Source organism: Teleopsis dalmanni, chromosome 1 (assembly GCF_002237135.1).
Source record: "Teleopsis dalmanni isolate 2A chromosome 1, ASM223713v2, whole genome shotgun sequence".
Lineage (NCBI taxonomy): Eukaryota > Metazoa > Arthropoda > Insecta > Diptera > Diopsidae > Teleopsis > Teleopsis dalmanni.
The window spans coordinates 125,776,569-125,788,711 of NC_051846.1; positions in this window are offsets into that span (position 1 = coordinate 125,776,569).

Below are 12,143 nucleotides of genomic sequence, written 5' to 3' on the forward strand. Positions count from 1 at the left end.
ATTATAATGTTGAATTGTATTCAAATAAGTAGTAAAATTTTGGCTAAAGCATATTTATAACGTTCTTATATTTTTTTATTCTTTAGGTAATTTTAATTCAATCGTTTTCAATAAAAACTTATTTCATTCTCATTGACTCTTTAAACTCATTTTTGTAGTCTTTAAATAATAAGTATTTTTATTCACATTTTCATAAATCTTTGTAATACCAAAGTCAATGCAATATATAAATTACACACAGTCCTTACATATGCAATGTATTATTTTATTGTTTAATCAATTAAAATTAATATGTCAAACTTCTAGACTTTAAAATATACAAGAGTTTGAATTGAATTGAATTGAATTGTTGAAATTTATTAATTTGATTAATTGAATTTACTTTTAATATATTAAATATTAATAGATTTCAAGTTCACTTAAAATAACGCGTATTGCTGCCGTGACACTTACAAGACGAGGTACAAAAAAAAACAGACGAATAAGAACAATACAAAGTTGAACCAAAGAATCTAGAGTACAAAGAAGCGCCACGCTCATACAAACGAAATACCCACTTTTTTTGCTGGTGGATTTATAATAAATCCACCCAACCTCATGCAACAATGTTCGATCGAATCATAACTGGTATGATGTTCAGTTCAAACCTATATGTGAGTCGAGTAAGGCTGACAAAAGCCCGACTGCATACGTATTCAATCATACATGCAACCCTTTGTATTACATTATACGCATGTTTGTATGTTTGTTCGCTGTAAAATATTCAAGCGATCAAACAGCATTTCAGTGACGAAATCAAAATTATGTACATTTGATCATTTTTTGAATTTTATAGTATAAAACAAAAACAAAATTACCTGTTTGATATTGTTATGAATTGCAGTGTAAAAATACAATACGAATTTATTTGTCTCAAATCTGATTTTTCCATTCTATGAACTTTTATATTTAAATGTTGTCCATGCGAAATTTAAATAGTTTTAAATCGGGAAAATATATTTTGGATCTCTTACAAACAACACTTATTATCCGCAATCGTTTTACGATTCATTTTAGAGACTTTAAACCAGAGTTCGGAATGTGGTGCACAAAATCGCACACTGCACTGTGCGAGTGGAAATTATTTTTAAAATATGCACACGCACATTTGTGGTGTTAAGAAAAAAAATGCACGCACTCAAATTTGTTGTGCGATTTTAAATTTCACATCGCACAAAGCGATGATTGTGCACACAGATTCGTGCACACACATTTGTGCTGTGGGAACGATGGGATATGATGACTTGGGCTGGTGGATGATGTATTCTGTTACCAATATGGGCTAGAGTGAAATCTGGTCCAGACGGCTTTCAGGCTAATGCTTCATCTGTCTCCGTCCCGTTAAAACCTGGCAAGCCTTAAAGAACGATCTTGGATTCGTCCTGTTAAGTTGGGGTGTAGGGGCAGTTAAGAATATCTTCTGCTTAGCTCCCGGTTTGGCTCTGAACACATGCGCTCATAAGGCTATGTGTCAACCCTCGCATGACCTCCCTGCATTGCAAAGATAATCATGGAACCACAATAAGGGTAACTACACAACGAAACCAAGATAACGGCTTTAAGTTGGGACCCAATTGCAAAGAAAAATGTTCACAACCACAAAAACCACAAAAACACCAATACACTCTGGCGTTAATACTCCAGCCGGCACCGAAAGTGCAAAGGAGTCACGGATAGTCAGTCCCAGCCAAAACCCCTTCATGAGGGCGCCGAGACTAACACACTCACCTGTGCTATCACAAGAGAGGCAAAATAACGAGAGAGCTCGCTCATCCCCTCCGGAGCTTAATGGGAACAGTGTTCCAAAAGTGAAAAGGGAAGCGTTCGTTAAACTCGGGGACAAAATATCCGAGCTAAATGAGATGATGGGTGGAGGAAGAAGGTCCATCCACCAAGCAATGCGTGATCTTGTTGCATTGATATCATCGCTCTATAAAAGAACTACCGAAGAGACACCAAATAAAACTATCACTGCTAAAACCAACGATAGAGGTACCCAAACAATTCAGCCGCAGCAAACACCAGTTATATCTAAACGGTTAAGAGAAGAAATCGAAAAAAGTAGGAAGACACCGCCTAAGAAGACGAAAACAAATCGACCCGTGGGGGCAAATAATAATAAGTCTAAGGAGCCAAGGAAAGCATTGGAAAGCAACTTAGATACGGTGGCCGGGACGAACGGCAACGCTGATGTACCTCAAGCACCAATTGAAGACAACAACAAACGACACGCTTGGGTTGTACAAACAAAAAAACGCGTGAAACCACCTCGACCGGATGTAGTGATCATTAAACCGTCTGAGAAACTTTCCTTTGCGGACATACTCCGGAAAGTAAAAGGAGCTCCAGAGCTTAAAGCAGTCGGTAATGATGTTCACTCTATCAGGAAAACACAAAAAGGGGAACTTCTGCTTGAATTCAAAAGATCAGCAGAAACAATAACAAGTGTCCACCAAGACCACATCAAAAGTATACTACCTGAGGAAATAGAGGTCAAAACGCTAACGGAGGAAGCTACCTTTGAACTACGATACCTTGACGAAATAACCACAGAAGAGGAAATAATTGATGCATGGAAAAACCAAATAGGCGAAATACATCCCTCGGCGATCAAAACAATAAGAAATGCCCCTGGAGGTACCAGAACGGCTATAATTGTAATACCAAAGAAGCAGGCCGGTAAAGCTGAGGAGGTGGGCAAACTACGAGTTGGATGGACCGTGTGCCGATTACTCCAAAAAGTTACCCCCAGGAGATGTTACAAATGCTTCGATTTTGGACATGTGGCAAGGAACTGTCAGAGCTCCAAAGACTGGTCAAAACACTGCTACAAGTGTGGTGGAGAGGACCACCTTGCTAAAGCGTGTCAAGGTGCCCCTCACTGCCTACTTTGTAGAACTGACACAAATATTGACGCTAACCATATTACGGGAGGACCTAAATGTCCCCACTACTTGACTGCCCGCCGGAGGATACTAAATAAAAAAAGATGAAAGTTTTACAGCTGAACTTAAACCACTGTGAAGCGGCACAGGATCTGTTAAAGCAGACTGTACGCGAATTAAAAATAGATCTAGCTATAATGAGCGAACATTATAGTACACTAGACAATCACTGCTGGGCTACCAGCAAGTGCAACAAGGCATCGATATGGACGTGTGGTAAATTCCCACTAGAGAAGGTCTACGACGGAGGGGAAGCATACGTAAAAAGTACAGTGAATGGAATAACGTTTTTCAGCTGTTATTTACCCCCCAGTCTATCAATCGAAGAATACAAACAAAGACTGGACAATATTGTTAGCGACGCTAAAAATATGAAGCCGATAGTGATTGCCGGTGACTTCAATGCCTGGGCCATTGAATGGGGCTCAACATTGACAAACCCCAGGGGAGAGTGCCTACTAGAAGCATTGGCCACACTGGATGTAGTATTACTGAACTGCGGCCAAAAGGATACATTCACAAGGAACGGTAGAAGCTCTAAGATTGATTTGACATTTATCAGCGATCCACTAGCTAATTCAACTGAGTGGCAAGTGTCAGATATCTACACACATAGTGACCACCAAGCTATCATATTCGAAATACATGACCGCTCAGCAAGAACCATTCCTGCGGTAGCCACTCCAAATCCGCTATGGAAGGAGTTAACTTTGGACAAAGAAGCCTTTAAGCTCTCAATGGACGACATCCACCTAACTGGCAGTGCGAATGATAAAGCAATACAACTGATGCGCTGCATAACAAATTCATGTAACGCATCTATGGCAAAGAAAGGCCGGCAGAATGGCAGACAACATGTGTATTGGTGGACTGACCAAATTTCCGATCTGAGAAGAAAATGCAAACACGCGCGACGACTATGTCAAAGAGCAAGGGGTCGCGAAAATTTTATAGCGCACCAAGAAGCCTATAAAACATCGAGAACTGAACTAAAAAAGGCGATATCGAATAGCAAGGCAAGATGCTTCAAGGAAATGTGTGAGGAGGTCGATAATAACCCCTGGGGACTAGGATATAAAGTCGTTATGAAAAAATTATATAGCTACCGTCCACCAGTTACAACAGACGCAGTTAAGCTACAAGCAATAGTTGAAGGTCTCTTCCCGCAGAGAGCTGATATAACCTATACAGTACAAGATAGTGAGCCACAGAATGAAATACCTGAGGTTAGCAGGCAAGAATTGGAAGTAGTATGCAAAGGTTTGAAACTAACCAAAGCACCTGGAGTAGATGGAATACCAAATCTGGCACTAAAGATGGCCACAGAAATCAACGTTGATTCATTCAGGGAAGTGTTCAACGCATGTATAAAGGAGAGAACATTCCCCCAGATATGGAAAATACAAAGGTTGGTGCTTATACCAAAGGGCAATAACGTACAAGATGCATCAGGCTACCGCCCGCTATGTATGATTGATACGGCCGGTAAACTTTTGGAAAAGATAATTAGCCGAAGACTAGAAGAAGCCCTGAATGGCAATGGTTTATCAGATAGACAATTTGGTTTTCGGAAGGCACGCTCCACAATAGAGGCCGTGGAAGCAGTCATAGCCATAGCAAAAGATGCCATTAAAGGAGACCGTTGGCTCGAAGGAGACAAAGAATACTGTGTCATCATTACATTAGACGTTAAAAACGCATTTAACTCAGCGGACTGGGACACTGTTCTAGCAGCACTTCAAGGGAAAGACGTTCCAAAGTACCTAGTAGAATTAATCGTTGACTATTTTAAAGAGAGAGTGCTTTTGTATTACACAGACAGAGGCACAAAGTCATACCAAGTAACAGCAGGGGTACCACAGGGCTCGGTACTGGGTCCAATATTGTGGAACATTATGTATGACGATGTGCTGAGACTTGAGCTCCCAGAAGGCGCAGAAATAATTGGATTTGCTGATGACATCGCGCTGGTGGTTAAAGGGAAACATATAGAAAAGATACAATAAACATGCAACGATGCGGTCGCTATGGTAAGAAGCTGGATCACAAGTGTAGGCCTCAAACTTGCTGATCATAAAACTGAAGTCCTTCTTGTAAGCAGCAGGAAAAAGATTGAGTACATTACAATAACTGTTGGCAATGAGCGAGTCACATCAAAACAAGCAATCAAGTATCTTGGAGTAATGATTGACAATAGACTCACCTTCAAAGAGCATCTACGATATGTTGCTGCAAAATGTGCGAAAACAACGTGTGCACTATCGCGAATAATGCCCAATATAGGTGGACCTAGACAACAGAAGAAGCAGTTACTCACAAATGTAGTTAAGTCTATTGCTATATATGCGGCTCCCATATGGGCAGATGCAATGAATAAAAAGACGTACAGATCAGGAGTAGACGCAGCCTACAGAAGATGCGCTCTCAGAGTTGTTTCCGCATTCCGTACAGTATCTACTGACGCGGCCATGGTTATTGCCGGAATGATGCCACTACAGCAGGAAGCAGAAATTGAAAAGGAAAAGCATGTAGCAAAAAGAATTGGGGTTACAAACTTCAATCAGCTCAATGAAGAAGCATTGAATAAGTGGCAACAGAGTTGGGATATATCCACAAAAGGAAGATGGACGCATAGGCTCATTCCGAAGATAAGTGATTGGACCAACAGAAAGCATGGGCAGGTGAACTACTACCTAACCCAGATGTTAACTGGACACGGCTGCTTCAGAGCATATCTTTTTAAGTTCAAACATGACGAAGACGACACGTGCCCAGCATGTCCATATACAAAAGAAACGGTGGAACATGTGTTCTTTGATTGCCCGAGATATGAGAGCCACCGCAGCTCCTTGGCAAGAGCAACCAGAGAGCAGGTCACACCTGATAACATCATCCAACTGATGTTAAAGTCAACAGAAATCTGGAACCTGGTGTGTATTTTTGCGAAAGAAATCACAGAAGAACAGAGAGCAGCAGAGAGAACTAGAAGAGCAGTAAGAGATGACAGCAATCGCTGAATCACCACCCTCCGAAGTAATGCTTAAAGGTGGTTCCGGAGGGATTTATGGTTAGAAGAGACACGGTGTTAGGATGAGGTTTAGTACGTATGCGCAAATATCAAGCAAAAGAGTAAGTCTTGGTTGCGAATCGTGCATGCTGGTAGTACGGGCTACCAATATCTTTTGAAGATTCCACATCCCTTAGCTCGTATAGCTTAAAAAAAAAAAAAACATTTGTGCTGTGTGACTGATTTATAAAAATGTACACAATCAGATGTGCGAGAAAATTTTATGCTCTGTGCACACGCACCGCACTGTGCGACGAAAAATTCTCTGTGCACACGAGTGTGCTGCTCATATTACGTTTGCACAAATGTGCACAATTGTGCACAATTGCGCGATTGCATTAATGTGCACAAATGTTCGATTTTGCGCTTGTACCCAAGGGTGGAAAAAATTGCATGAATTTCACAATTTTGTTTGAAATAGAAAATATTATTTTGTTGCAAATTTTGAAAAAATTGATATTTGCGTTCGTTGGGATCGTAACTTATGTTAAAAATTGCATAAATTAACAAATATTTAAAATAATTATTTTTGTTAAGTATTTAGGAAGATTTTTTTATGTCCAGAAAATATGTATTTACATAGGTAAAGTATCTAACTTTTATTAAAAAACGTGAAAGATTAGGAAAATATTTTCTTGAACAGGTAGCAGGATTTTAGCGCCATTTCTACTGTGCTAAGCAGAGATATAATTTAAGTGAAAAAAATATTTCAGCAATGTTATTAATAACATTAAATGAAAATTTATTTCAAACCATATGTAATAAAAATTATATATTTTTTAATAAGAAATTGAGATATTAAATTATTAAATTATTTCAATAACTTCGTTAAATTTAAGCTGTAATTAAAGATAAAAAATTAAGTGAAATCTAATAACAAAATTAATTTATGTTGTTGTAAAAAATATTTCATTTGCTTTTCATAACCTTACTAACGAAACTTAGTGTATAACTTACTATTAAATAAAATTTTATGAAGTAGCCCAAAATTGATATATTTAATTTTTTTAAAGTACGATCCGTAGAACCGATCCTCTTATAACATTTCGAAACAAATACTCTATCTCTATTAAATTCATGTACCTATTTAACTCATATATCATAAACTATTTATATTTTATATTATAACACAGTTTTCAAGTACATTGTGAAATTAACTTTATTTCCATGTTTTAAATTAATAAACCTTAAAATAATAAGTAATATAAGCAATAAATGTAAATCTAATAATAAATTCAAAATTAAAATATATACAGGAACTCACTTCTTCAATAAAATATTTCGCATTAAGACCAGAATTAATACAAATCAGTTTTCCGTACTATTTTGCTGCGATATTTGTCATAATATTGTGCGCTTTTAAATCATCATTTCACACAAATGTGCAGTAGACATTTCGTCTCCGCACATTTGGGTGCATTTTTATTTTCGAGTCTGCACACAAAATGTGCTTCTCGTATTCTTTTCTGCACACGTCGTGTGCGAGGGCAAGTTGGCTGCCGCACACACAATGTGCTGTGCGAAATAACTTCGGCACAAACACCGAATGCGTGTGCGAGTTTTATTTCACTCCACCACACTCGTGTGAAATGTGCGTTTCGTTTGTGCACAAAGATGTGGCACTTAAGATGTGCACAAAAATTTTCGCACACCACATTTGTGGTGTGAAATTTTATTTAGAATCGCACAACATTTGTGCGTGGTGTTTTGCATTTTTGTGCACAGCACAGTGTTTTTCTGAACCCTGCTTTAAACTTTTTGAACAAATCAAACTAAGTATGAATAAATTTTAAATGTCTAATATAAATGTATATGGACACCAAAAAACTGTATAATGTTTATATAAACTTTCAATATTTTTTTGGTTTTAAGAATTGTAAAAGACTTTTTTGTGAAGTCTTATTTACGTCTTATTTAAAACAATATTTTTTAAAATAATTACAAAAAGTCACCAAAAATTCAAACTATTAAAACCTAGTTCCATTTGAGATAAAATATATGTGTGCAATAAAAACATACATATTTATATGCTGCAGATTTTATGTCTCCAATATACATAACGGTTTTTGTAGTACATAATTTTTTGCAAAAAAAAAATAATATATTCTATTACTCTTTACTCCTATGATATTGGCCTTTCCAGTACAAGAAAATAAAGCAACAAAGTATATGGAAAAATTGTTTCAGGGAGCCTTAAAATTGTTTTTAAGACTCTTAAAATCGATTTTAAGATCGCGTAAACACCCTAAATTGAATTTTGCTTAAAAGCACTTTTAGTAAGCTAAACATCACTTTTATTAAGAAATGTCACTTTTACGCTTTGCGTAAACACCTTAAAAGCAGTTTAAGGTTTGAATTGTCAGCTGTTAACAGTGAATAGGTGCAAATAATTTGAATTTTATTACAAATAACACTAACTAAAAATATGGAGAAAAGGAAATAAAAAGAAACAATTGGAGCACAATTCAGACTTTGAGAAACATTTTTGAACCCGCAGAATAACGCAAATGAAACGAATTGGGAGTTAGGAATAGATGACTTGCCTTCGACGTCAACTTCATCGAATACCACCACAACGCAAATTCGACTAGATCGATCGAAGGGCAGAGGAAGTTACGCAAAGGCATTGTCCAGCTTTCATGAAAGTTGCTCTCGCGAATGCAAAATTATGATTAGCCGCCAGGAAAAATTCTTTAGCGAGGAAGCGGAAAAACAGCGTGAATGGGAAACGAAAATGCTGGAAGAGCAGCGTAAGCGCAATGAAAATTTGGTGCGTAGTAGCAATGAGACAATTGAAAGTGCTATCAGAGGTCTAATTGCATCGCAGAATTTAAATTAATTAAAATTATTTATTTTTTATTTTCTATTTGAAAATCTTTTTATTTTTTATTCTCTATTTAAAAAAATATTTCAATTTAATATTAAATTTATTATTTTCAATTATTTATATTTATTATTAAGCTTAAATTGTTATAAATATATTATATTATATATATTATATTGTTAGTTATAAATAAACGTATAAATTAATTAATTAAAAATTGGTTTTTTCTACATTATTTTTTTAATTGCTCCTAAGTAGAAGTGGAAATTTTCTCGCCAAGTACGCGCATATATGATCTCGCATAAGATGTCCGGACGGCGAATTTTGTCGATTGCACATCTGTTCAGGTTGGGGATATTCACTTACACAATGGATCCTTCCTACATCCCATGAGGAATTATAACGTTGTTTAGATATCTCTACAAAATTGTGAAGAATTTCGCACGCTATTATCACATGCGGCATATTGTAAACATCCAGGTCGCTCTTCTTATAAAGTATTCTCCATCTTCCTTTCAAGCGACCAAATGCTTGCTCCACAACAATTCGTGCTTGATTCAAATATAAGTTGAAGGATGTCTCTTCAACAGTTAACTCGTCCCTATAATTTTTCATAATCCAGTTACAAAGCGGATAAGCTGCATCACCAATAATATAATAAGGAAGTTTAAAAAGCATAGCTTCATTTGAGGCGTTGTAAATTCCGTCGATTTTAGTGTAGCTTTCAGGAATTAATGTATTATGGTCTTTGTATAGAGAATTGCCCGTAAGCACTGATGCATCGTGTGCACAGCCAGGATTTTGTGCTGTGATATTTTTAAATAAATATTGATCATCCACAATAGCTTGCACTGCAATGGAACTATAACCCTTTCTGTTACGAAAGTCTGCAGCACCGTCTTGTGGGGGTTTACATGAGTGCCGTCTATAACACCAATAATATTTGGCAGTTTAAATTTTTGTTCAAATCTCGAGGCTATACGTTCACATTCTGATGCATTTGGCCAGGATAATATTTTGCCGACTTGATTTTCAATTAAAACTTTACAGAAACTGTGAACACATAAGCAAACAGTACTTTTTGATACTCAAAATTCCTTTGCAATTACACGGTATTCAGCACAAGAGGCAAGTTTGTAAACTGCAATAGCTATTTTCTTTTCAACAGACAACCCTTCAACGAAAGTATTTTCTGCTGGTGCCATTTTATCCTTAAGCAAATCTACAAGCCTGAAAAATATTTGTCGATTCATTCGAAAATCAGCAATCCATTGTTCATCGTCATAGAACTGCAGAACATCCCACCACTCCGAACTTCTCTTCCTTTTGCTAAAAGTATTTATTCGTGGTGGAAGCTAAAAACAAAAATGCATTCTAAATATTTCATGAAAAACTTTATAAAAATATTTACATTCATTGAAGCCTCATTAGCAGAACGTATTGCCATTTTATTAAAGAGCTGCAATCGCATTTCTCGTAATTTTGTAAATTTTTTACGGAATGATTTTAAAATCAGCATTGTTGCTTTATTATTATTTTCTACAATTTTGGATATAATATCTTTTTTTTGCAATAAAAGTAAAACAATTTGTAGTTTTACCATATTCATTTTTAACATGTTTAAAATCAACATTTATGTTTGCTGTTAAACAGCTGATTGATTCACAGTTACCTTAAAAATGCTTTTAATTCTTGTGCGTAAACGCTCTAAGAACAAATTTTAAAATCAGTTTTAAAAGTGATTTTAAGACTCTCGTAAACGTAGTGAATGTATATTAATAAACAAGACAAACTAAAAAAAAACAAGAAAGGCAGAAGAAACAGGCGTATAAAAACAATTGTGGGTTGCAATGAGTTTGAACAGAACATCATACCAGTTGTGATACGATCGAACATCGTTGCATGAGGTTGGGTGGATTTATTATAAATCCACCAGCAAAATAAAGTGGGTATTTCGTTTGTATGAGCGTGGCGCTTCTTTGTACTCTAGATTCTGTGGTTGAACTGTATTACAATCAAAGTTGTTTCAACAAAACATTCCTTTTTGTCGCTCGTAAATGATTGAAATTTTTTTTTTTAAATGAAATTTAAAATTATCATTCTTTAGCACCCAATAAATTCGAAGAGGTTTTCTGATATCGCTGTCATTGACTTTCTCCAGCAACTCAGTGTTTTCATTGACTGAATGATTTGAAAACCATTTCGCTATTTGAAATCCTGCCTCATCGAGAATATAACTGATTTGTTTTCGAATTGTTTTTAAATTTTCAAAATTATCAGAACCAGTAAACAAATTATCGACATAGAAGTCATTACGTATTGATTTTGCTCCCAGTTATCGTGTAGTTTGACAACGATCAATTAATTTAAGCAAGTAGCTAAGAATGGTGCAGGTGACATACTATAAGTCACAGTATCTTATTTGTACATCTTTAGCTCGTCGAATGATTTTCCCTCCAAAGTTTGAACTGATAATTTCGGTCTACCTCGTCAACTTCAATTTGACGTTACATTTTAATAATGTCAGCAGTTATTACATACTTATGCATGCGGAATCAAATCAGAATTGAATACAGTTCTTCTTGCACAATCGGACCGATCATTAGTAGATTATTTGATGACACTTGTGAATATGTTCGTAGTATGCATGTCAAAACGAACAACAGAAGATGTACGGAGGAAAAATCAAAATATAACTCGAAATAATTACAGGGAGCAGCAAATGAAAAAGAAGTATAAAAATGTGTAAAATATAGAATTAGTTGAAACAATTAACAATGTAACTGGTGTGATAAAAAGTGTTAACAATAAATACTTTATTAACGTGCAAATTTTAAACAATAGCATTCATTTTGAAATGGATTCTGGTGCTACAATACATATAAATTACTAAAATGTCCTAAGTTAAATGGAAGTCATACATTTATTTATGGCTATGGTAAAAAACTTATTCCCATTGCTGGAGAATTGATTACTAAAGCCAAATGTGGAAGTAAAGAAAAAGTAATTATTGTTGTTAAACACGAAAATACAAATAATTTATTCGGAAAAGATTTGTTTGATTTATTTGTGTTTAAAATACAGCAAATAGCAAACATAAATGAAAAGGAAACGCACAAAATTAAAGGTATATGCGACAAATTTAAAGAAGTGTTCGAACCGGCATTGGGCACAATAAAAAACTTTAAAGCACAAATATTTTTGAAGGAAAACGCAACACCCAAATTCTGTAAAAGCCGACAAATTCCATTTTCGCAATTACACGATT